This window comes from Amblyraja radiata, chromosome 10, assembly GCF_010909765.2.
Source record: "Amblyraja radiata isolate CabotCenter1 chromosome 10, sAmbRad1.1.pri, whole genome shotgun sequence".
Classification (NCBI taxonomy): domain Eukaryota; kingdom Metazoa; phylum Chordata; class Chondrichthyes; order Rajiformes; family Rajidae; genus Amblyraja; species Amblyraja radiata.
In genome coordinates, this window is record NC_045965.1 from 61375695 (window position 1) to 61402749 (window position 27055).

General features: G+C 44.3%; 1 pseudogene; it reads right to left on the reverse strand.

Moving 5' to 3' along the window:
* On the reverse strand, positions 1-26544 carry LOC116977405 (annotated as a pseudogene).
* Positions 26545-27055: the final 511 nt, after the last annotated feature.

The window sequence follows — 27055 nt, forward strand, 5'->3', positions numbered from 1 at the left end:
TTAACTGGGTGAGACTCTCTTACGACCTCTGGTAGCCACAATGCACACGGTTATGGCAATGATCAGAGTTACGACAACAACAAGACAACAAACTATCAGAACAATTGTTGTAACATCAATCACCGGAGAGTTATCAGGTTGGGACGATGAGCCAGGGTGCACGGATGAGCCAGGGTGCACGGATGAGCCAGGGCGCACGGATGAGCCAGGGCGCACGGATGAGCCAGGGTGCACGGATGAGCCAGGGCGCACGGATGAGCCAGGGTGCACGGATGAGCCAGGGTGCACGGATGTGGTTCGACGAGGTGAATGAGCTGTTGTCGGTGGCTGCGACTGGTTTGGTGGGCTGGTCGGGCTAGGTGGAACTGGACGCGCCATTACCAAGGCAGCCGGTGCTATATTCGACAACGCTGAAGGTTGATTTGCCTTATCAAATGTAATGACACCAAAGTAGATTTCAGTCCCGTTTTTCAATTGAATATTCTCAGAGATTAAAAACGATTCCTTGGAGCTTGCAGTCTGAGGATTCAACCCAGTGGTGTTAATCTTGTGAGTCGATTGAAAATGATTTTTCAGCTGTGTGAAGTTCTTGCTCATCCTTATTTCATAATGGGATGCTAAACGAAGAAGAAGAGAAAAAAACATGAAAGCAAGTTAATTCACAAAAGAAAGACCACTCAAACTTTGTTATTGTAACATGCTAATAAAATATTCATTCAGATTTTGTTAGGGAAGAACCGGGTCACGATCATAAGTAATAGGAGCAGAATTAGGCCATTCGGCCAATCAAGTCTACCCCACCATTCAGTCATGGCTGATCTATCTCTCCCTCCTAACCCCATTCTCCTGCCTTCTCCACATAACCCCTGACACCCGTACTAATCAAGAATCTATCCATCTCTGCCTTAAATATATAGATTGGCATGACCTCCACAGTTTTCTGTGGCTAAAGAATTCGACAGATTCACCACCCTCTGTCAAAAGAAATTCCTCCTCATCTCCTTCCTTAAGGAATGTCCTTTGATTCTAAGACTATAACCTCTAGTCCTAGATTCTCCCACTAGTGGAAACATCCTCTCCACATCCAAGGTGCAGTATATCCCCACACTACAGAGGTACATGTGATAATAAACTAAACTCAAACGCAGGATTGTCACTGAACAGTATGCAAAAAAAAGAGTTCCAATGCACATAGGTACATCTGACAATAAAGCACCATTGAACGATTGAATAATTTATACATTAAATAATAATTTTTAATTACCATTTCCTTGATCCAGATCGTCTCCTGGCGCTGTCCAGTTCAGTTGTATGTTATTGTGGACTATTGTTGCTTTAAGATCCATGATTTTACTCGGGGGGAACACGTCAGGAATAGATCCTGTAGGAGGTACATTACTTACTAAACAGGTGCCACCTGATTTAACTCTCTGAAAACTTCCCAGTTTCTGAGTGTTGTCACCAATGGACGGTGGCCGAGATGGGTTTTGTTGAATTTGTCCTAAAAGAAAAAGAAAAGGCCACGTTTCGGAAAAAGGGTCAAGATATCTAAAATCTATTGTGAAATGACACCGCAGGCTGCAAGAAGAAAGAACGAGTTATCGACGATTAGGAAGCAATGTGGAGTACATGCCCCAGTCGGCATCAATGGTGTCGAGGTGGAAATGGTTGAGAGCTTCAACGATCTGTCGTTGATCAACCACACTGATGTGGCAGTCAAGATGCCTCTACTTCCTGAGGAGACTGAGGACATTTGGCATGTCTCCAATGACTCTCACAAATATCTACAGATGCACCGTAGAAAGCGTACTGTCGGGTTGCATCACAGCTTGGTTTTGAAACAGCTCTGTCCAAGACCATGAGAAATTGAAGAGAGTTGTAGATGTAGCCCAATCCATCTCACAAACACTGTTGACTCCGTCTGGGCCTTGGAAAAGCAGCCAACGCAATCAAAGTCTTGTCCCACCCCGGTTATTCCTTAATCTCCCTGTTCCCATCTGGCAGAAGGTATCGAGCTTGAAAGCATGCGCTACCAGACTCAGGAACAGCATATTTCCTTCTCTTTACATAAACTAGGGTACAGTCTGATTCACCTCTACCTCATTGTGGGCATTGGACTTTGTCTGTGGAACTGATTCACTACAATGCTGAGAACTGTATTATGCATTCCATATCTTCCCCCTTTGCTCTATAGACTATACTTGATTGTATTTATAGCACGCAATGAAAAAGCTTGTCACTGTACCTTGGTACACGTGAAATATTGTTGATATTAAGAGGGGTGATCCAACGTCTTAATGGAAAGGGGAACAGTGGGAGGAGGAACCCACAAACATTTTACGTCAGAGGCAGGGCAGAAAGAGATAAATGTATGAATGACCAGCGCCAGAGGACTTGAGAATTCGGGAGAGACTCTTGCCTTATAGAGGCAGGGTTTGGGGGGGGGGGGGGGGGCTAAGAGTTAACAAGGATTTCATCACAAGTGTGGTATTTATTTTATATTGTGATTTTCCGAGTGTTATCATGCAGTGAGGACACTGGGCAATGGACAAGTGGACAATAGGGTACTGGATGTAGAATAAAGGAACTGCAGATGCTGCTTTACATTAAAAATGACACAAACTGCTGGAGTAACTCAGCAGGTCAGGCAGCATCCGTGGAGAACATGGATTGGTGACGTTTCGGGTCGGGACCCTTCTATGGATTGATTGTAGGGAAGAGGATGAAGGCAGGAAGAGAGAAGCAGCAGGACAAAGCGCGAACACAGGCAAGGGGGGATGGGTTGATAGGGGTTCATAGAAACATAGAAAATAGGTGCAGGTGTGGGCCACTTAGTACTTCGAGCCAGCACCACCATTCAATATAATCATGGCTGATCATCCAAAATCAGCACCCCTTTCTGGCTTTTTCCCCATATCCCTTTGCCCGTAGAGCTAAATAACTCTTTCTTGAAAACATCCAGTGAATTGGCCTCCGCTGCCTTCTGTGGCAGAGAATTCCACAGATTGACAACTCTCTGGGTGAAAAGGTTTTTCCTAATCTCAGTTCTAAATGGCCTACCCCTTATTCTTATACTGTGACCCCTGGTTCTGGACCCCAACAGAGGGAACATTTTTCCTGCATCTACCCTGTCCAAGAATTTTATATGTTTCTATGAGATCCACTCTCATCATTCTAAATTCCATCAAATATAATCCCATTCGACCCATTCTTTCATCATATGTCAGTCCCGCCATCCCAGGATTTAACCTGGTGAACCTACGCTGCACTCCCTCAATACCAGTAATGACCTTCCTTAAATTAGGAGACCAAAATTGCACACAATACTCCAGATGAGGTCTCACCAGGGCCCTGTACAACTGCAGTAGGACCTCCTTGCTCCTAAACTCAAATCCTCTCGCAATGAAGGCCAACATGCCATTAGCATTCTTCACTGCCTGCTGTACCTTCATGCTTACTTTCAGTGACCGATGTACAAGCACACCCAGGTCTCGTTGCACCTCCCCTTCTCCTAATCTGACACCATTCAGATAATAATCTGCCTTCCTGTTCTTGCCACCAAAGTGGATAACCTCACATTTATCCACATTATACTGCATCTGCCATGCTTCTGCCCACTTACCCAACCTATCCAAGTCACCCTGCAGCCTCATAGCATCCTCCTTACAGCTCACACTGCCACCCTGCTTTGTGTCATCCGCAAACTTAGAGATGTTACATTTAATTCCCTCGCCTTAATCGTTAATATATATTGTAAACAACTGAGGGCTCAGCACCGAGCCTTGTGGCACCCCACTGGGCACTGACTGGACAAAGGACAAAGATGAAAAAAACTGAACGTGTGAGACCAGAGGAAGGAATGTAGGTGGAAGCAGGATACTGGATGAGATGAGATGGGAATATGAAGGATGGGAGATTGTCCTTGAGACCAAGGCATTTAGAGTCATTGAGTCTTACAGTGTGAAAACAGGACTCTCGGCCCAACCTGCTCACACTGGCCAACATGTCCCACTACACTAGTCCCACCTACCTGCGATTGGCCCATATCCCTTTAAACCGGTCTTATCCATGCACCTGTCTAAATGTTGCTATAAAGTTGCGATAGTACCTGGCTGCTTGTTCCGTACACCCTGGCAGCTTGTTCCGTACACCCACCACCCTTGTGTAAAAATGTTACCCCTCAGATTCACATCAAATCCTTCCCCCCTCAGCTTAAACCTATGTCGTCTGGTTCTTGAAGTTTGTCAAGTCTAGGGATAACAAGGTAATGGGCCTGTCCCACTTAGGCAATTTTCTAGGCAACTTCAGGCGACTAGGCTGTCGCCACAAGGTCGCCGTGGTGTCGCCTGTATGGTCGTGAGCAGTCTCCTCAGTAGCCCAAAGAGTCGTAGCGTCTTTCTGGTCGCCGCTGGATTTTCAACATGTTGAAAAATGTTCGGCAACAGTGGCGACCGTGGGTTTGACGCCCATGAGCGTAGCTTGACGTAGGTGCTGTCATAGGTTGTCACCAGGTTAAGTAAGGTTGTCGCCAGGATGTCGTAGGTTGTTGCCAGGTGACGCAGGTTGTCACCGGTGCTGACTTCGGTTAATTCTATTGTCGTATTCGTCGGCAGTCGCCTACAAATTCACGTAAGTGGAACAGGCCCATTAGTCCAGTCGCCGGTTTTTCGGCGACCTGCTACGAATATGACAATCGCCAGCAGTTGCCTAAGTGGGACAGGCCCATAAGAGTCCCAATGGCACTTGGGCTAAGGTGGTGATACTGTCAACATCAATGTGTAGCATTTATCCATCAATACATTACCATTCTGCACATATCCAGGGATGTACAGGGCACGACCATGCCTTCTGGCCGATAATCTTGTCACTCCATCTTTTCCTTGAACATTTATTTTGAAGCTGTACCATCCATTTCCATCAAATTAACAAAGTATCTAGAATAAATGCCATCATTTTCAACCGCGTCAGGATCTGAAGACAACAAAGCAAATAAAAGGTATATAATGGCGTGCACAGGAAATTACGATATGTTAATTTTGTTTAGAACATCCTTAAATGTGAGGTTATCCATTTTGGTGGCAAAAACAGGAAAGCAGACTATTATCTAAATGGTGGCCGACTAGGAAAAGGGGAGATGCAGCGAGACCTGGGTGTCATGGTACACCAGTCATTGAAAGTGGGCATGCAGGTGCAGCAGGCAGTGAAGAAAGCGAATGGTATGTTAGCTTTCATAGCAAAAGGATTTGAGTATAGGAGCAGGGAGGTTCTACTGCAGTTGTACAGGGTCTTGGTGAGACCACACCTGGAGTATTGCGTACAGTTTTGGTCTCCAAATCTGAGGAAGGACATTATTGCCATAGAGGGAGTGCAGAGAAGGTTCACCAGACTGATTCCTGGGATGTCAGGACTGTCTTATGAAGAAAGACTGGATAGACTTGGTTTATACTCTCTAGAATTTAGGAGATTGAGAGGGGATCTTATAGAAACTTACAAAATTCTTAAGGGGTTGCACAGGCTAGATGCAGGAAGATTGCTCCTGATGTTGGGGAAGTCCAGGACAAGGGGTCACTGCTTAAGGATAAGGGGGAAATCCTTTAAAACCGAGATGAGAAGAACTTTTTTCACACAGAGAGTGGTGAATCTCTGGAACTCTCTGCCACAGAGGGTAGTCGAGGCCAGTTCATTGGCTATATTTAAGAGGGAGTTAGATGTGGCCCTTGTGGCTAAGGGGATCAGAGGGTATGGAGAGAAGGCAGGTACGGGATACTGAGTTGGATGATCAGCCATGATCATATTGAATGGCGGTGCAGGCTCGAAGGGCCGAATGGCCTACTCCTGCACCTAATTTCTATGTTTCTATGTTTCTATACATTGCTATAGTAGCAATGTTACAAAATGTTGATATTTTAAAAATCAAGTCTTTAATTTATCCCATCAGATAAAGCATAAAAATAAGTTTAATTTGACACCTAATTCGCTTTTATATCTTCAGTATTAAAAAAGTTATGGCCATTTTCATACTCGGAAATTGGCATCTTGTTCCCTATTGCTTTTTCATTGACTTCAAAAGCTGTGATCGAGAACATTTAAAAGCCCATAACTTTCTTAAAATTTAAGAGAACTGAAATAAATTTTCAGTTATTATAGATTGAAGCATTCTGAAACAAATATGAAACAATCTTACTTAGATGACTTGAAATTAAAGCATATAGTTAGTTAGTTACCTAATTGTAGCTAATTACAAAATTCAATTACTAGATCTAAACTATCCATTTCTTAAGAATAGATTAACATTTTTAAATAGCCTAAGTGTCCAAATAACATTCACACAAGAATTCAGAATATAACATAATTTTTAAATCACATTGTCATGGGTTTATAGGCCAAATGGAAGGAATTTAATGTTTAATACCTGTAAATTAATGGCCATTTAAATCAGCTTGCGAGTGGGATTTTCTGGAACGGGACCATTTGGAACGTTGAGGTTCAGGTGATTTAGTCCCCATATTGGCAGCAAATACACTGCCGGTTTGTTCGGGGACTAAATCACCGTTTCGCAACTTAAAATGTGAATTAAATACATCTTAAGAAACATTTTTATACAAAAAAAAACCTACTTTCTTTTACCTGTCCCCTACATAAAATCCGGCCCCGTTGTCGGCATTGACGGCTTCAGAAGCTGATTTTAAAATCATTCCAGCGATTAACTTGTCGGGCGAATTTTTTAAAAAAACACACAGAACGGCCGTCGGAACGATTCTTTAGCAACATCTTGCACTCCAACAAAATATAATTCAGGACCAGGTCGGAAAAAAAACGCGTTTTAACCCCGCGCCCCCCCCCCCCCCCTTGCCTGGGATCGCTCCCACTGCGACCACCATGGACTTACAATCAAGGGCTCGCAGTCTCGGGAGAGGCTAGTCGGGAGCTCCAATGCAGCGGAAGGCTCAACCAGCCCCGACGCGAGGTTCGATTGCCCGGCGCGGGGGAGCTGACAACCCCCAGATGCAGGAGTTGATCGACTCGACGTGGAGGGCCTGAAAGCCGCCAGCTACGGGAGTCAAGATCGTCACGTCAACGGAGGGCTCGAGGCCCCCGACCGAGGAAGAACAAAAGGAAGGACTTGAACTTTTTTTCGCCTTCCATCACAGTGATGAATGTGTAGGAGTCACTGTGGTGGATGTTCATGTTAAAATGTGTTTTTGAGTGATCTGTTGCTTTTAATTGTATGACTGACCTGGCCAATGAAATTCCTCGTATGTTGCAAAACACACTTGGTGAATAAAGTGTGATTCTGATTCTGATAGAAGCAGAACCTGCCCATCTGTGGAAGAGTCTAGTTCCTACACCGGCCTTATCAGTCATCTCTGAGGCCTCAAAACCAGAAAGGAAGGAAGTCATCCTTAATCCTGACGGAAGCTGAAGCTCTTTTGTGGGGAAATGCCGCGCACAAAATGGTTGCCTCATTTCCTGTATTGAACCATGTCTACACTTCAATTATACCTCAAGGTCTAGACCCTATTCCTTTTCACCAGAGGTGCTGAGTTACTCCAGCTTTTTGTCTCATACTTCAACGCCTGTTATGCTCTGTTGCTCTCGGAAAGGAACAGGCATGATTCGTTATAGTCGCTTCGATCTCGTTCTTTATCGTGCGTTTACCTGCGCCATTGTCTAGAAGGTCAACGATGATAGACTTGCCATCTGCCCGCTCCACTGTGGCTGACACTTTAGCGTCAATGACTGGCAGAAAGCCGTGACTGACCTCTGCGAAAATTACCAGGGGGCTCGGCCACGTTGATGTACCCTGATTGATGTGAGCATTGACAGTGACAGGTGGAACACCAGCATCCGCTGCGCGGGACATCACAGTGATGATCAGAACCTGGTTTGCAACATCCACATTCTTTATCGAGTATCTCCATGATCCTGTCTGATAGAAAATCACGCCACTTTAATATGCAATACAGAGGGCGAAGCAAAATCAACAAAATCAACAAAAAGAGAAAACATGAAATCCAATAAGAAACATGGGTATAAAATCATGAGACGAATAGTCAAGTCAAGTCACATTTATTTATATAGCACATTTAAAAAACAACTCTCGTTGGCCAAAGTGCTTTACATTTGTTATAAGAATAGCACAACTAAACAGACTACATACATATATACATGTAGCCCTCACTCAGAGGGGTCAGGAAAGGCTTGGGAGTATAGATAAGTCTTTAGTCTTGACTTAAAAGAGTCGATGGAGGGGGCAGTTCTGGGAAGGGAGATGCTGTTCCACAGCCTAGGAGCTGCAACCGCAAAGGCGCGGTCGCCCCTGAGCTTATGCCTAGACCGTGGGATATTCAGCAACCCCAAGTCGGCCGATCTGAGGGGCCTGGAGGTGGAGTGGTGGGTGAGAAGACTTTTTATGTAGGTGGGGGCAAGCCCATTGAGGGCTTTGTAGACATGGAGGAGTATCTTGAAGTTTATACGGAACCGCACAGGGAGCCAGTGGAGAGAGGCCAGGATTGAGGTGATGTGGTCCCTTTTTCGGGTGCCCGTCAGGATTCTCGCTGCGGCATTTTGGACCAGTTGCAGGCGGGACAGGGAAGATTGGCTGATGCCAGTGTAAAGGGAGTTGCAGTAATCTAGGCGGGAGGAGATGAATGTGTGGATGATCTTTTCCAGGTCATCAAACTGGAGGAATTGTTTTATTTTAGCTATCGTCTGAAGATGCAAGAAGCTAGCTTTTACCACGGCATTGATTTGTTTGTCAAACTTCAGTGCTGAGTCAAATATCACGCCAAGATTTTTGACATGAATAGATCAGGTAGACATGATAATTGCTCGTTTCTAAGCTTCCCCCCAGTCTAGTTTCAGTAAAAACATCGAATCAAGCACTTGAAACTACATTTTATTTTACCAAAAGCGCGTCACAGATCACACTCTGTACCTATCCCACCGCGGGTTCGATCCTCACGTCTGCCTGTTCAAGCCCTCTAGGCCTCGCTCAGACAGAGGCACTCCAGAAGGTTACGCCGTCCTGAGCGCTCTTCCAGAAGATCGACGCTGGGCCTCGTGATCACGGACTTTTATGTGTCCCGGGACTTTGAGGGGCCGAACCACATAGGGGTGGTCTCTTAATCACCCAATTACAGATATCGATTAACCCCATACATAACAGGCATTTCCCTAACCCAATGGTACAACAGTTTAATACGTTGTATTCACAACGGACTTCGAGATGAAGTCAACTTGGAAACATTTACCCTGATTAACAAAAAACCCAGACAAGGCTCAACACCTCATCTAACCAACACTTGGCAAAGTCAAACTCTGCAACATTATTTACAACTATTTACAAGGTGTATGTCTGGTTTGCAGCCAGCCAATCCATTCTATGCTTTTTGCACCAGATTGGCAGGGTTTGTAGGGCTTCCCAATCTTTGCATGCAAATTGTATCTAAGCTTCAGACACACTGGCACCTCTCCGCAGCCTGTCCCAGCTCTGCAGAGAGTAATTCCAATTTGACCAAATCTCCCAGCAACCCTGAAACTTAACCCCATTTTGAAGCCCTAGCTGGTTCAATTTAGCCAGGATTAACAGACGCACAGAGTCTCTTGCCCAGAGTAGGGGAATCGAGGATCTGAGGACATACAATATGTTTAGGGTGAAGGGGGAAAGAATTAATAGGAATCTGAGGCGTAACTTTTTCACACAAAGGGTGGTGGATGTATGGAACAAGGTTCCAGAGGAGGTAGTTGAGGCAGCGACAATCCCAACGTTTAAGAGACAGTTAGACAGGTACATGGATAGGACATGTTTGGAGGGATATGGACCAAACGCAGGCAGGTGGGACTAGTGTAGCTAGGACATGTTGGGCAGAGGGGCCTGTTTTCACACTGTATGACTCTATGACACCATGACATACCTCTGCAGTGCCAGGAATGGCAAGTTGTCCTGTATGCAAAGTGTTGTCTATGTCAAAGCTTGTAACATCGTAGATCTTTCCCCGAGGATCACGAACTAAGATGGATGGTGTACCTCTCTGCCACGTCATTACAAAGAACGTGTCGTTCCCAACGGTTTTATCAATGAAAACTGTACCGTTTAACCAACTATTACTGCTGATGAGCTTTCCAGAACTTTCAAGCTGTAACCAAAGAGAAGAAATGTTTTTAATCCGGTGAGGAAGTTATTTCCAGCAAACATGGTCTGGAATGTTGCTCAATGAATCAAACCTGGATTGATTGCTGGTTAATGTCACCATTCCCTGATACTAATCCGGTGAATGCATCAACTAGTCCATTTTCATCCACGTTATCTGTGGCCGAAAACTGTAAGCCATCTGATAATTGAAGAACAAAAAGTTGTAGTGTTAACATAGAGGTCATTAACAATTTCATTGATCCATTTCGGTACATGTGACAATAAAACACTCTTGACTCTTGAAAGGGAAAATGTTTACACAAGATATCAATCACGTTATCTATACATAACTAAAACTGACCTTCTTATCTTCCGGTTTGTGCAAAAACGGTACGCGATAGCACTACGATTTTCCACCAGCTTACTCAATGTTCTCCTATGCTGTGATAGCACCAAGTTTTGTTTCAATCGGTGGAAGCTGGTAAGAGTTATTGAGGTTTAAAAAAAATGTAAACCGTGCGTGCGCAGATCGATTGCCTCTCCTGCCATTCAGCGGCGCGTGGATTTGTCCCTTCTACTGTCACTCCACGGGAGGCTCTGGATAGCCGGTGGAGGTCTCCAACCGGACACAATTTTCGAAGGGAGGGACCGGAAATGGCCCGACCCGACCAAACCCAACCAGGCCCAGCCAAGAGTCGGAGATGGCGTCAATGTCACCAAATGGAAAGCGGAGATTCTGATCCCGGCGGAGGAGAACAACCCTGTGAGTCCCCATCGCACCCCCAACCCCTTCCCCTCTGGTCCCCCTCGCTGGCTCCTGCCCCCCTCCCCCATGCTACCGCACTCTCCCCCATGGCTCTACCTCCATCTTTTCTCCGAGCTCTCTCCCACCCCTTTCCCCACACCCCTGCCCCCACACCCCTCCCTCCCCACAATCCCCCCCACACCCCTCCCTCCCACCCCCACAACCCCCCCGCCCACACTCCCCTCTCCCCCACAACCCCTCCGCCCACACATACTCACCCCTGCCCTCCCACAACCCCTCTGCCCACACATACCCCCTCACACCCCCTCCCCCCACAAACCTTCTCCTCCACACCCACCCCCGCCCATACACACCCCTCCCCCAAACCACCCCCTCCCACATCCTCACACCCCCCACACCCCACCCACACACACCCACTCCCCACCTCCCCACATCTCTCCTCCCCCCTCACAAACCCCTCCCGCCCACATACACACTTCCCCTCCCCTCCCCCCCCCCCCCCCCCCCCACCGTGGTGACTGGGACCCAACAGGTCCCACTTAGTCCGGTTCAATAATAAAGCAGATTAAAGCTGACGAGGGAATGAACTGAATGCAACGAAGATGCCTGCAAGAAATTGTCGAGTATCGTGGGCACAGCCCAGAACATCACCCAAACCAATCTCCCTTCATGGACTCCGTTTACATCCCACGCTACCTCGGTAAGGCCACCAGCGCAGTCAAGGACGAGTCCGCACCCTAGCCACTCACTCTTCACCTCTGTTCCATTGGCCGAAAGGCACAGAAGTGTGAGAACGCTCATCTCCAGATTCAGGGACAGTTTTTCCCCAGCTGTTATCAGGCAACTGAACCATCCTACCACAAGTAGAGAGCAGTCCTCAACTACTATCTACCTTGTGGGTGACCCTCGGATTATGTTTGATTGGAGTTTATTGGACTTTATCTTGCACTAAACGTTATTTACGTTATTCCCTTTATCATGCATCTGTGGATGGCTCGATTGTAATCATGTATAGTCTTCCCACTGACTGGTTAGCACGCAATAAAAGCTTTTCAATGTACCTCGTTAAACATGACAATAAACTAAACTCAAACTCAAATGTAGATTGGGCATCTTGGTCGGTATGGGCAAGTCGGGCCAAAGGGTCTGTTTCGGTGGTGTATGACTCTATGAGTCTAAATAGTGGACACATTGATGGGATAATCTTGTGTGCTGAAGTGTTCTTCAGGTTCATTTCCAAACAACGTTGGCCCCGTCCAGATGAAAGCAACCTGTACGATTCTCACCCCATCCACAATCCCGTACCTCAGTTCCCTCCATCATCAGCACAAACAGTTGCACGGTGGCGCAGTGGTGGAGTTGCTGCCTCACAGCGCCAGAGACCGGTTTCAATCCTAACTACAGGTGCTGTCTACGGATTTTGTACGTTCTCCACGTTACCTGCGTGGGTTTTCCCCAGGTGCTCCAGTTTCTTCAAACATTGTACAGGTTTATAAATTAATCAGCTTGGTATAATAGCAAATTGTCCCGAGTGTGTGCAGGACAGTGTAAGTATGCGGGGATCGCTGACCAGCACAGACTCGATGGGCCAAAGGGCCTGTTTCCGCACTGAAAAATACACTAAACCAGACCAAACTAAACTTTGAAACCTATTTCTTGCCTGTCATAATTGATAGTTCTCCCAGATCTTTGTCTGCCTTTGGTCCCAATGCGATGGTGTGGACAATAGCTCCACTTTGTTTCACTTCTCTGAAGCAAGTGTTTATAGAACTGTCCTCCCCATCGGTCAGCACAACTATTTCATCGCCGTTTGTAGCTCTGCCATCTCTGCGAAGGACCTGGAAAACAATCATCGCTCCGTCAACGCTGGAAAACGATTGCAACGATTACCATGGAAAGTGAAATTAAAAGTCCTCTCGGACTTACCTGGAAAGCAGATTGAACCCCTTTACAAATATTTGTTCCACCATATGCGCTTTTAGGCAGGAAGCCTATCAGTTCCTTCCGAACCGCTTCACTGTTGACTATTTTCAGATGTGTTTTAATAGTTGCCACTCTATTAAAAGTGATGATGCCAACCTGGGACCCTTCCTCAATGATCTGCAGCAGGAATATCGACGCTGCTTGTCGGAGCCTAGCAATACGTTTTTCCTGTTTTCGGAAAGAAAGCAAGTCAGATTCAAAATTCAGACTTCTTCAGAAACAGCTAACTACATGCTTCAACAATATGTTTAATTTAGTTTTTAGTTTCGTTTAGAGATACAGCGCGGAAACAGGGGCTTTGGTCCACCCAGTCTGCGCCGACCAGCGACCCCCGCACATTAACACGATCCTTCACACACTAGGGACAATTTTTACATTTATACCAAGCCAATTAACCTACAAACCTGTACGTCTTTGGACTGTGGGAGGATACCGAAGTTCTCGGAGAAAACCCACGCGATCACGGGGATAACGTACGAACTCCATACGGACAGCACCCGTAGTTGTGAACCCGGTTCTCTGGCATTGTAAGGCAGCATCTCTACCTCTGCACCTCTATGCCTTATGACCTTAAGATCATCAGACATACGAGCAGAAATTCGGCCTGCCATGTCTGCTCTGCCATTCGATCATGGCAGATCTATTTTTCCCTCTCAACCCCATTCTCCTGCCAACTCCCCATAACCATTGATGCCCTTACCTGGCAATCATCGCTTTGAAAACACCCAATGACTTGGCTTCCACCATCATCTGTGGCAATGAATTCCACAGATTCAGCACCCTAAAGAAATTCCTCTTCATTACAGAAGCCAATTAACCTACAAATCTACATGTCTTTGGAATGTGGGAGGAAACTGGAGATCCTCTGGGCCTGTACTCGCTGGAGTTTAGAGGGACGAGGGGGGACCTCATCGAAACCAAATAGCGAAAGGCCTGCATAGAATGGATGTGGTGAGGATGTCTCCACTAGTGGGAGAGTCTAGGACTAGATGTCACAGCCGCAGAATAAAAGGACATTTCTTTAGAAAGGAGATGCGGAGGTATTTCTTTAGTCAGAGGGTGGTGAATCGGTGGAATTCATTGCCACAGAAGTCTGTGCAAGCCGTCAATGGATATTTTTAAGGTGGAGATTGACAGATTCTTGATTAGTACGGGTATCAGGGGATATGGGGAGAAGGCAGGAGAAATGGGATTGACTGGGAAAGATAGATCAGCCACGATTGAATAGTGAAGTAGACTTGATGGGCCGAATGCCCTAATTCTGCTGCTAGAACTTATGAACTTATGAAGGGGTATACTAATAGATATCCTTAACTTAAACCAACACTACTATTCCGTACTGGGACATACGATGTTCATGCTACCAGAGTCATCGAGAACTAAGCACAGCACTCGGTCCGTGACATATAGTAGAGTTATTGTCGGCACGAGGGATGGAATGTTAGCCGGAGGGTTATTCTTGAAATCATCTGACTTGCTGATCACGTCCCAAGTGCTCCTGTAATTGCACATTCTGTTCTGCATGTTGGGCGCTTCAGCATTGTGAGTCTTGTTATCACAGAATTCAACCACCTGAAAGACGAATGCAAGACTCGGTGTGAGAAGTGTCGCAGAATCTATCCAGCGAGAGAACACGCGCTTTCTTGGCATTTGCGGATTTGTTTCCTACGTTCCACTTTCTAAATGTGTTGAAATGAACTGCGGATGCTGGCTTTTACCGGAGATAGACAGCAAGTGCTGGAGTAACCCAGCCGGTCAGGCAGCATCTCTGGAGAAAAAGGTTGGGTGACGTTGTGGGTCGGGACCCTTCTCCAGACTCTGTAGAAGGGTCAGGTCCAGACCTGGAACATCACCCATCCTTTTTCTCCAGAGGTGCTGCCTTACCCGCTGAGTCTATATCCTACTTCTAAATATCAGCTCAATGGAATCATTTTCCCTGAGCCAGCAGCTTTTAAGTACAACAAGGCTCTCCTGGTAATTTGGATCTCCCCGTCTCTGTGACAGTCGCTAGCTTTGCAAAGCCTTTGCAAGCCTTTCTACCAAGGTGTAATCTGTGGAATTGAACCAGTGACTCCACTCCCGAGGAAGCAATGGGCTAGAACATGCTGCACTGTCAAGTACTATACATTTTTATTTATATTTGATGTCCATTGGGATCTTGTAGTCCAGCTCCATATCTCCCTGAAAGTGACCACACAAGCAGATAAGAGTGGTACAGAAGGCATATTGTATGCTTGCCTTCATCAGTCGGGACATTGAACAGAGTCAGGGAGTCATGTTACAACTTTATAGGAATTTGGGCATGCTGCATTTGGAGGATTGTGTGCAGTTCTGGTCGCCTCATTACAGGGAGAGTGAGGAAGCTTTGGAGAGGATGCAGATGAGGTTGACCAGAATGTTGCCTGGATTAGAGGGTATTAACCATAAGGAAAGCTTGGACAAACTTGGATTGTTTTCTCTGGAGTTGGAGGTTGGGGGGAGACCTGATAGAAATTACAAGAGGCATGGATAGCATAGACAGTCAGAACCTTTTTCTCAGAATGGAAATGCCAAGATCTAGTGTGCGTAGCTTTAAGATGAGGTGGGCAAAATTTATAGGAGATGTTCTTGGTTCTTGGTTACTTGGTCCTCCAAAATATTCCAACTGGAATTTAAACTGGAGGTGGTGAAGGGAGGGATTAAGCCAGAAAGGGTTATTGGGAAGAAAGTGCTACTTTAAATTTAGTTGCATCTGGTTGGGTAACTATAGTTTGGTGGAGATTATTCCATGCTTTAATTGTGCGTGGGAAGAACGAATTGCTGTACACATCTGTCTTTGTAGCTGGGATCACAAATTGGATCGAATGCCCTCGTCTGCTCCTAATTGGTTTGGGGTTGGTGTAGGTCTTGTGATCTAATTCTAGCTGACCATTTAACATTATGTAAAAACAGGTAAAACGGTGAGCTTCACGTCTCTTGGAGAGGGTTCCACCCCAGAGAATTCAGAAGTTTGGTGACATCGCTTCTCTCTCATAGGTGTTAGTAACAAATCGAGCGGCCTGTCTTTGGACACGGATGTGCGTGGCAAGCACTTTAATACAGATATTGGTGGGTGCCTGGAACGTACTGCCAGGGGTAGTGATGGAGGCATTTAAGAGGTTTTTAGATAGGCACATGGATAGTCAGGGAATGGGGGGGATATGGATCATGTGCAGGCAAATTAGATAGATTTCATTTGGGATTATGTCAGCAGAGATCTAGGCCAAAGGACCTGTTCCTGTGTTGTTTGTACTATTCTATGTTGTACGTATTTACACCAACAGATACTCCAACGTTATATTAAGAATGAAATCAATTAGCTTTTAACGTGATTAAAGAAAGACATGCAAATGATATCAGAAGCATTGCCAGCTTCCTCGATGTGCCCTGTTGTGCTACTATAATATCTACATTTGTGGAAATGTAAATATTATGTAAGGTAAATCATACTGTTCTATTAGATAGAGTGAAATCTGACATGGGTTTTTAATGGGATACCTAAAATGAATAAGGATTTTGGTTTTGAAAGAGTTTATGAATGTTTCTTTGCTATTATATAGGATGTTATAGGAAAGATATTGTCAAGCTGGAAAGGGTACAGAGAAGATTTACGAGGATTTTGCGAGAACTAGAGGGTCTGAGCTGTAGGGAGAGGTTGAGTAGGCTGGGACTCTATTCCCTGGAGCGCAGGGGGATAAGGGGTGATCTTGTTGAGGTGCATAAAATCATGAGAGGAATAGATTGGGTAGATGCACAGTCTCTTGCCCAGAGTAGGTGAATCGGGGACCAGAGGACATAGGTTTAAGGTGAAAGGGAAAAGATATAATAGGAATCTGAGGGGTAACCTTTTCACAGAAAGGGTGGTGGATGTATGGAACAAGCTGCCAGTGGAAGTAGATGAGGCTGGGACTATCCCAACATTTAAGAAACAGTTAGACAGGTACATGAATAAGACAGGTTTGGCCAAGCACAGGTAAGGTGGGACTAGTGTAGCTGGGACATTGTTTACCGGTGTGGACAAGTTGGGCCAAAGGACCTGTTTTCACACTGTATCACTCTACGACTCTATGACTCTGTTACAGAAATTGTTAAAGTAAAATATTTAGTGGTTTAATTTAGAGATACGGAGCGGGAACCGAGTCCGTGCCCCATACACTAACACTATACTACACACTATGGACAATTTACAATTTTTACCGAAACCAATTAGCCTACAGACCTGTGCATCTTTGGAGTGTGAGAGGAAACCAGTGAGAACACGGAGAAACCCCACGCAGGTCACGGGGAGAGCGTACAAACTCCATATAATATGAGTATAGGAGCAGGGAGATTCTACTGCAGTTGTTCAGGGTCTTGGTGAGACCACACCTGGAGTATTGCGTACAGTTTTGGTCTCCAAATCTGAGGAAATACATTCTTGCCATAGAGGGAGTACAGAGAAGGTTCACCAGACTGATTCCTGGGATGTGAGGACTTTCATATGAAGAAAGACTGGATAGACTCGGCTTGCACTCACTAGAATTTAGAAGTTTGAGGGGGGATCTTATAGAAACTTACAAAATTCTTAAGGGGTTGGTCAGGCTAGATGCAGGAAGATTGTTCCCGATGTTGGGGAAGTGCAGGACAAGGGGTCACAGTTTAAGGATAAAGGGGAAATCCTTTAGGACCGAGATGAGAAAAATATTTTTCACACAGAGTGGTGAATCTCCTGAACTCCCTGCCACAGAATGTAGTTGATGCCAGTTCATTGGCTACATTTAAGAGGGAGTTAGATGTGGCCCTTGTGGCTAAAGGGATCAGGGGGTATGGAGAGAAGGCAGGTACAGGATACTGAGTTGGATGATTAGTCATGATCATATTAAATGGCGGTGCAGGCTCGAAGGGCCGAATAGCCCACTCCTGCACCTATTTTTTATGTTTCTATGTTTCTTTACAGACAGCACCCGTAGTCAGGATCGAACCCGGGTCTCTGGCGTTGTAAGGCAGCAACTCTACCACCGTGCCGCCCCAAACTTGGCTGTTCAACTTACATCTTTCAATCCTTGGAGATACATTATTGAAGCCGCTGTCGTTTGCGTTTTGTCCGGAAAAAAACATACAATCTCTGTTTGGGAGTCCTGTGTTGCTATCAATCCCGCAGGAAAGACAGGATCCTCCACTGCATTCAGCATGCTTTCCCTTTATCTCTTTTGAACACCTAAAAGTGAAGACAAACCCCAACATTTTTATTATTATTTGCCTGCAGAGCTCTTTCTGCAACATTCAAAAGAAAAGAACACAAGACTTATTCAAGTTGCATCCTCCATGTTGAAGGTTCTCTTTAAAACATTGTCACTTCTTGTCTCTCCCACTGCACATTTTATTTCAGTTTAGTTTATTGTCACATGTACCGAGATACAGTGAAAAGCCTTTTTGGTTCGTGCTATCCAGTCAGCAAAAAGATTATACATGATTGGAATCGAGCCGTCCACAATGTACAGATACATGATAGAGGGGATAACATTTAGTGCAAGATAAAGTCCAGTAAAGTCTGATTGAAGATAGTCCAAGGATTTCCAATGAGGTAAATGGGAGATCTCTAGTTGGCGAGAGGACGGAGCAATAGCCTCATAACAGCTAGGAAGAAATTGTCCCGAATCTTGAGGTATGCATTTTAGGTTAGTTTAATTTAAGTTATTATAGTCACGTACACCAAGGTAACACGAAAAGCATTTTGTTGCATGTTATCCAGTCTGCATGTATAGTAAACATGATTACAATCGAGCTGTCCATAGTGTACAGATACAGGATAAAGGGAATAACGTTTCACGCGAAATAAAGTCCGATTAAAGAAAGTGCAAAGGGTCTCCAATGAGGTAGATAGTAGTTCAGCACTGCTCTCTGGTTGTGGTAGGATGATTCAGTTGCCTGATAACAGCTGGGAGAAACAGTTCCTGAATCTGGAGGTGTGCGCTTTCACACTTCTGTACCTCTTGCCTGATTGGAGAGAGGATCTTGCTGCAGAAATACACCTCCCCACCAAAATATATAATTAAATACTCGAGCAACAGAAGACTAGGTACGGGTGTAAGTGCGCTAACTACATCCATAGAAACATAGAAAATAGGTGCAGGAGTAGGCCATTCGGCCCTTCGAGCCAGCACCGCCATTCAATGTGGCCATGGCTGATAATCCAAAATAAGTACCCCGTTCCTGTATTCTCCCCGTATCTCTTGATTCCTTTAACCCTAAGAGCTAACTCCCTCCAAGCCTGGAAACAACAAAAACAAATCTTATTTTATTGTCTACCTACTAACCATGTGATTTAGATTGAAAGGCGACTCACCCCGTGGCCAGGATTTCCTCGTTAAATAAATAAAACGGCACCAAATCGTTGTATTCATCAAACACGCCCCACTGTAGATGAGCCCATTCATGGACAAACACCCGATCTGTAGAAGCCAAATAGGGTTGACTCAACCAAATATAAAACAAAAAGAGAGTCATAGCCTCAGAATTAAAGGACGTTCCTTTAGGGAGATGAGGAAGAATTTCTTTAGTTAGGTGAATCTGTGGAATTCATTGCTGCAGAAGACTGGAGGCCAAGTCATTGGGTATTGGGTATAGTCACATGCGTCAGGGGCTATGGGGTGCAGGCAGGAGAATGGGGTTAAGAGGGAAAGATAGATCTGTCACGATTGAATGGTGGAGTAGACTTGATGGGCCGAATGGCCTAATTCTGCTCCTATCACATGAACTCATGAAAAGCATTGCTTCCACTGTTGGAAATGCTTTAACTCAACAAGTCAACTTAATGAGCTTCATTGGAACGTTAGATAGACACAAAATGTTGGAGAGACAGGCAGCAACTTTGGAGAGAAGGAATGGGTGACGTTACACGTCGAGATCCTTCTTCAGACTGAGAGTCAGGTGAGGGAGACTGGAGATATGGAAGGGTACACAGAGAATGTACGGTGTGAAAATGACATATCAAAGTTGACAATGCTCAAGGAAATGTGGGGTGGTTCTTTGTTGGCCAAGGTGAAGGTGACAATGAGGCATACAAGCAGTAGAATTAATTAGGACAGTGAAACAGGTCAGGGAACTAGGGTGGGGGAGGAACGTTATTCAATTATACAATGTGATGTTAGAACAGACGACCAAACGTTTGGCCAAAGGCACAGACTTTAGACTTTAGAGTTACAAGGCGGAAATTGGCCCTTCGGCCCAGCGGTTACCCTATACAATAGTAGTATCGGACAAACAAGGGACAATTTACTATTTTTACCAAAGCCAATTAACCTACAAACCTGTACGTCTTTGCAGTGTGGGACAAAAGCGGAGCAGCCAGAGAAAACCCACGTACAAGCGTGGGAGAACGTACAGGCTCCATACAGACGGCACTTGTTATCAAGAGCAAACCCGAGTCTCTGGCGTTGTAAGGCAGCAACTCGACCACTGTGAAACCCCCTTACAGCTTTGTAAGAAACATCTTAAAGACTATGAGAGGGGAAGAGGCACACCTTGCACACATTCAGCCCACTAGTTCATTAAAGTGCAACATCGCTCTCATTATCAACCTCATTGGTGATCCTCGGAATATCTTTGATCGCACTTTACTGGCTTTATCCTGCAGCAAACGTTATTCCCTTACCGTATATCTGTACACTGTGAATGGCTCGATTGCAATCATGTATTGTCTTTCTTTTCGTTTTTTTTAATAAATTTTTATTAGAGGCATCTGCATATCATAATCCAAACCAGGTCAGACTTTGTTTAACGGTTACATATTAAATATCCAGGTCTCCGGGGACCCAGTTACCAAAGTAGCTGGGATCCTCTTTTATCGGTTACCTATTAACATTCCCTCTAATTATTTATTTATATTTATAGATAGGAAAAATAAAGAAAGAAAGAAAGAAAGAAAGAAATTAGAAAAATAGGATAAACTATCAATAATACTACTTTGGAGATAGGTCTGTCGGTCAGAGAACATAACTATTCATCTACTCCTGGGTTCAGGCTTCAGTCCGGCCTCCGTGCCGGTTCAATCTACCCCTTCAAATAATCTATAAATGGAGACCATATTCTAATAAATAATTATGGTTTGTCAATTAAGACATATCTAATTTTTTCCAAATGTAAGGTCTCCGACATCTCCATAATCCACATCTTGATTATGGGGGTTGTTGGGTTTTTCCAAAATTTCTTTGGTTTATTGTGAGTTTTAGGTATTGTTCTGATATGCCCAATATTATTCATTTAGGGTCGGAGTCCATTTGGATATTGACGACTACAGATTATTTTTAAAATATCCATCCAGTAATTTGTAATTTTTATACAGTTTACAAAAGTATGGGTTAAATTAGCCATGTGATATTGACATTTATCACAGATAGGAGAGATATTAGGAAAATTTTTATTTAATTTTGTTTTAGAATAATGCAGTCTATGTAGTACTTTAAATTGTATTAAAGAATGTCTGGTATTTAATGAACATTGGTGTATATGTTGTAGGCTTTCGTCCCAAATATCTTTCGTTATAGGTTGAGCTAATTCCTTTTCCCATGCTAGTCTGTATAATTCCGTCGACGGATTCTCACTGTCTAAAAATGTATTATAAATGTAAGATATTAATTTGACTGTGTTAGGGTGTTTATTCATTCATCTAGAATCTCTGGTTCTCTGGTTCTGTATTCTCATGTATGTGTTTTAACATAATCTTTAAATTGTAAATATCTAAAAAACTATTTGAATGTAATCCGTAATTCTGTTGTAACTCCTGAAACGATAGAAAAATGCCATTTCTATAAAGATGTGCCATCTTTTTAATTCCATGATTTTTCCATTGTGCAAACCCTTTATCCAACACTGAGGGTTTAAATGGGGGATTATTTGCAATGTATTGTCTTTCTGCTGACTGGTTAGCACACAACAAAAAGCTTTACACTGGACCTGACATTAAACTAAACTGAAACTGAACAGAAGCATCAGGGCTTGAGTGCTCTGTGCAAGCATTGCATCAAAATGCAATTTTACCAAGTGACACTAACATATTGATTAAACATTGTTGTAGAGTTGTAGAGTGATACAGCGTGGAAACAGGCCCTTCGGCCCAACCTGTCCACAATAGCCAACATGTCCCAGCCATACTAGTTCCAACTGCCCATGTTCCTCCAAACCTGCCCTATCAACTTACCTGCCTAACTTTCATAAATGTTGGGGTAGTCCCTGTCTCAACTACCTCATCTGGCAGATTGTTCCATACCCCCACCACCCTTTCTGTGTAAAGGTTACCCCTCAGATTCCTATTAAATCTTGTCCTCTGCACCTTATCCTCATCTCTGCGAGATGCACGCTCTAACACCAAGACCCGGTGTGCGACCTTGCATCACCCGACGTGGCTTTAATGGCTGCGGGACAATCGCCATCGCCCGCCGGGGGCTTTGACTTTGACTCTGACATCGGGGGAGAAAGTGCAGTGGAGAGAGAAGTTTTTTTGGCCTTCCATCACAGCAATGTGATGGATGTTTATGTAAATTATGTTGTGTCTTGGGTCTATTTGTTTGTAATGTATGGCTGCAGAAACGGCATTTCGTTTGGACCTCAAGGGGTCCAAATGACAATAAATTGAATTGAATTGAATTGAATTAAACCCATGTCCTCTGGTCCTCGATTCACCTACACTGAGCAAGAGACTCTGTGCATCTACCCGATCTATTCATCTCATTATTTTATACACCTCTATAAGATAACCCCTCTTCCTCCTGTGCTCCAAGGAATAGAGAACCAGCCAATTCAACCTCTCCCTGTAGCTAGCCCTGGCAACATCCTTGTGAATTTTCTCTGTACCCTTTCCAGCCTGGCAACATTCTGTACCCTTGACAACGTGATGGCACATCTTTAAGGGTAAGGTAACCATGATCGGCTTTTACCCTAATCGTGATCATCTAGCACACAATGCCACTCTACACAATATATGGACCATTAAAAGACCTAAGATCATAAGGCATAGGCGCAGAATTAGGTCATTCAGCCCATCAAGTTTGTTCCACCATTAGATCTTGCCTTATCTATTTATCCCTCCCAATCCCATTCTCTGTTCAGTTTAGTTTATTGTCACGCGTACTGAGGTACAGTGAAAAGCTTTTTGTTGCGTGCTAACCAGTCAGCGGAAAGACAACACATGATTTCAAACAATCCATTTACAGCGTACAGATACATGATAAGATAATAACGTTTTGTGCAAGGAAAAGCCAGCATAGTCCAGTCATGGATAGTCCGAGGGACATCAATGTGGTAGATAGTAGTTAAAGTAAGAAATGTTGCTGTAGGAATACAGATTTAAGAGCGTGGAGCAATTGTAATATGAGTTTGTAGATCTGCTTCTGTGGCTCGCACGCAAAACCAGCGTGGATTTTCTCCAGGAGCTCCGGTTTCCGCCCACACTCCAAAGACACACAGGTTTGTAGGTTAATTGGCTTCGGTAAAATTGGTAAATTGTCCCATTGTCACTATTGCAGCAGGATAGTGTTAGTGTGCGGGGATCACTGGTCGGCGCGGAGTCGGTGGGCCGAAGGGCCTATTTCCGCTCCCCATATCTAAACTGAACTAAACAAGAAATTCTAACCAGTTGCCCATTTGAAAATGTTTTCTTACAAAGTTGTTACCTCATGAGCCATAAACATCGATCACACTGTCGTTCAGCATGAAGTTCGGGGTGAAGTGAATGTACCGGCCCCGTTCACCACACCTGCCGTACTGGAGAGTGTATGGGTCATCACCAAACTTCACATGTGAATCAGCAATGATCACGTCAGCCTAGGAAGATAAAGACAGGGGAGTTAAAAACAAAAAAACACTGCAAAACATAAGTAGTTAAACCACAGATGGAGAGCGGCACAGTGGCGCAGCGGTAGAGTTGCTGCCTAGTGCTTACAGCGGCATGGACCCAGGTTTTATTCCGACTACAGGCGCTGTCTGCACGGAATTTGTACGTTCTCCCCGTGACCTCATGGGTTTTCTCCGAGATTTTCGTTTTCCTCCCACACTCCAAAGACGTACAGTGTGTGGAGAATAGTGTTAATGTTCAGGGATCGCTGGTTGGCACGGCCTCGATGGGCTGAAGGACCTGTTTCACACCGAGGGTCAGTGAAAAGCTTTTGGTGTGGAAAGACAACACATGATTATAATCGAGCTATTCACAGTGTACAGGTACATGATAAGGGGGTAACGTTTAGTGCAAGATAAAGCCAGTAATTGGCAGATGGGTGGACCAAGGCCAGAGATGGGAGGAAGACAAACAGTTGTGTGATGGAGAGTAAAGGCACGAGACATGAAGCCAGAGGAAGTGATAAAGATGGAAGGGGATGGAGGAAGAGGAAGGAGTCACAAATAGTGAGAGAAATGGATGAGGCACAAGGTAGGGAGTTGGGGAAAAATGAAAGGGATGGCTGTTGGTTAGTTACTTAAAATTAGAGAATTCTATGTTCATGCTGATGGATTGTTAACTACTAAAGCAGAACATGAGGTGCTGTTCCTCCAGTTTGATTGTGGCCTTACTCTGGCAATGGAGGAGGCCCAGGACAGAAAGGTCAGTATAGAATGGGAAGGGGAGTTGAAAGGGTTAGCAATCTAGAGATCTAACAGACCTTGGCGGACTGAGTACAAGTGTTTGGCGAGGACTATTCTTTTAAGCCAAGATATGTTGGTAGGTATTGAGTTTGAATTTAGTTTATTGTCACGTGTACTGAGGTACAGTGAAAAGGTTTTGTTGTCAATGGAAAGACTACATTTTGAACAGTAGCTGGCAGATATTTTGATCAAAGATTGAACGGGTTAGCTAACAATTATTTCAGATGGTTGGGCTATTCTGAGAACAAAAAGAAGCTGCTTTCTCATTCACTAATGTTCTTTAGTAAAGTTAATGTGTCACACTTAGCTTGTCTGACGGATCTGCTTCCTAAACGCATCAGGGCCGTTGACTCTACAATAGCCGAACAAACTATTCAGCTCAGGGGCAATTTGACAACGGCTTGGCCTGTGACTACAGCCCATGAAGGAAAGGTTTAAGTGGGACATGGGCCAAACGTGGGCAAATGGAACTAGTTTAGATGGGGCATCTTGATTGGCATGGATGAGTTGGGCTGAAGGGCCTGTATTGGTGCTGTGTGACTCTAAATTTGAAAAGAAACAAAAGGAATAAACCAGACAGCAGCATATCTGATGTTTCTGAAATATGGGTAATGGAATCATTTGGCTGGATGATTAATTCAGGGATCTAGGTATATTCCTTCCTCTGGCGTCACAATTCACACCTCCACTATCCTGATCACATTTTGCACTTTTTTATCATTTTATCGCCGGCTTTTGTCCAACCATCTGCCAATAAAGAAAAATGTGATTTAAAATAATCTTGGACAGGTACATGAATAGGAAAGGTTAAGAGGGAGAAAGACACAAAATGCTGGAGTATTTCAGCGGGTCAGCAAGCATCTCTGGAGTAAAGGAATAGGTGACGTTTTGGATCGAGACCCTTCATCAGATTGGTTAAGGAGGGATATGGGCCAAACACGGGAGAATGGGGCATCTTGGTCTGCATGGACAAGTTGGACTGAAGGGCCTGTTTCTCTGTTGTAAAGTTCTAAGACTGTGACTCCAGATATTAACTAGTAAACTATAATAAAGCAAAACGCATGCTTCAGACTTTGCATTTGAGATACTGATGCTTAAGAATAAGTAACAGTGTGGATGAGGGAACATTCATGAAAATAACAAATAGTGAAACCACCATTGATAATGGTTTAGATTTTACCTTCTCGTAGGATTGCGTGGTTGATCTTTGATTTTCTGGTTTTGATGTCCATGTGATGGGTATTAGAATTTTCACATCTCGAAAATAAGCTCGTTGTTTGGTGGCATCGTACAGGAAGGATGAGGCAGACGTCACCATGTCCTGGTGTAAACACAATTTAAAAAAAATCGGAAAACCATCTCACTTTTTAATGTTATCAGCCATAATTTTAATTGAATAGAATCCTCTGCTCAAGAGATGGAATACCTGACTCCTTTATACAAGAAATAAAACATGGAAGGCTCTTTGTTTTTTTCAAAACTTGCAACAACATTAGGGGCAGCACGGTGGCGCAGCTGTAATGTTGCTGTCTCTCAACGACGGGGACCGGGTTCGATCCCGACTATATGAAGTCTGTACGTTTTCCCTGTGACTGCATGGGTTTTCTCCGGGTGCTGCGGTTTTCTCCCAAATTGCAAAAGGGACGTGCGGGTTTACGGGTTAATTGGTTTCTATAAATAGCCCTCAGTGTGTAAGATGTGAAAGTGGGATAACAAGGAACTAGTGTGAACGGGTAATCGATGGTCATTGTGGACTCGGTGGGCTGAAGGGCCTGATTCCACCCTGTATCTCTTATCTCTAGACTATACTCTAAACATTTATACAAACAATCAAAAAACATTGAAAGGTCAATTAAGAAATTCCTACCTTGATTTTTGTAATGAGGTTTTCATCTTCTGGAAGCCCAGGGTTAATAGCAATGACAACATTATCATAACCATTATTCACTAGCTTCAAGTCAGAACATCTTACAACACCACCAAAGGTAAGGTACTCCAGAGACAGAAGAAATACTGTGATGAATTTCATAATTAGATTCTGCACCCTTCTGCGACCAAATGATCAGATTTCTGAAATGAATCTAATTTATACTGAACCATATCAACATATTTCAAGCCAGCTATAAATTTTATTACTGAACATACAATAAGGAAATCACCTTTAGCAGTAAAAACATTTGAAATGTTGATGTGTCACTTATTTTTACAGGTGCAATCGTGATTCAGTGATGAAATCCAGTATGAGATGTGAAGAGCAGGGCATTTAGTTTTGTTTAGAGACACAGCATGGAAAGAGGCCGTTCTGCCCACCGAGTCCATGCCGACCATTGCCTGGTCACACCAGTTATCCCACTAAACACTAGGGGCAGTTTACAGAGGCCAATTAACTGACATACCTGCTCGTCTTTGGGATGTGGGAGGAAACATGAGCACCCAGAAGAAACCAGGGAAAACGTGCAAACTCCACACAGACAACACCTGAGGTCAGGATCGAACCTGGCTCCCTAGTGCTGTGTGGCAGAAGCTCTACTGTGCCAACA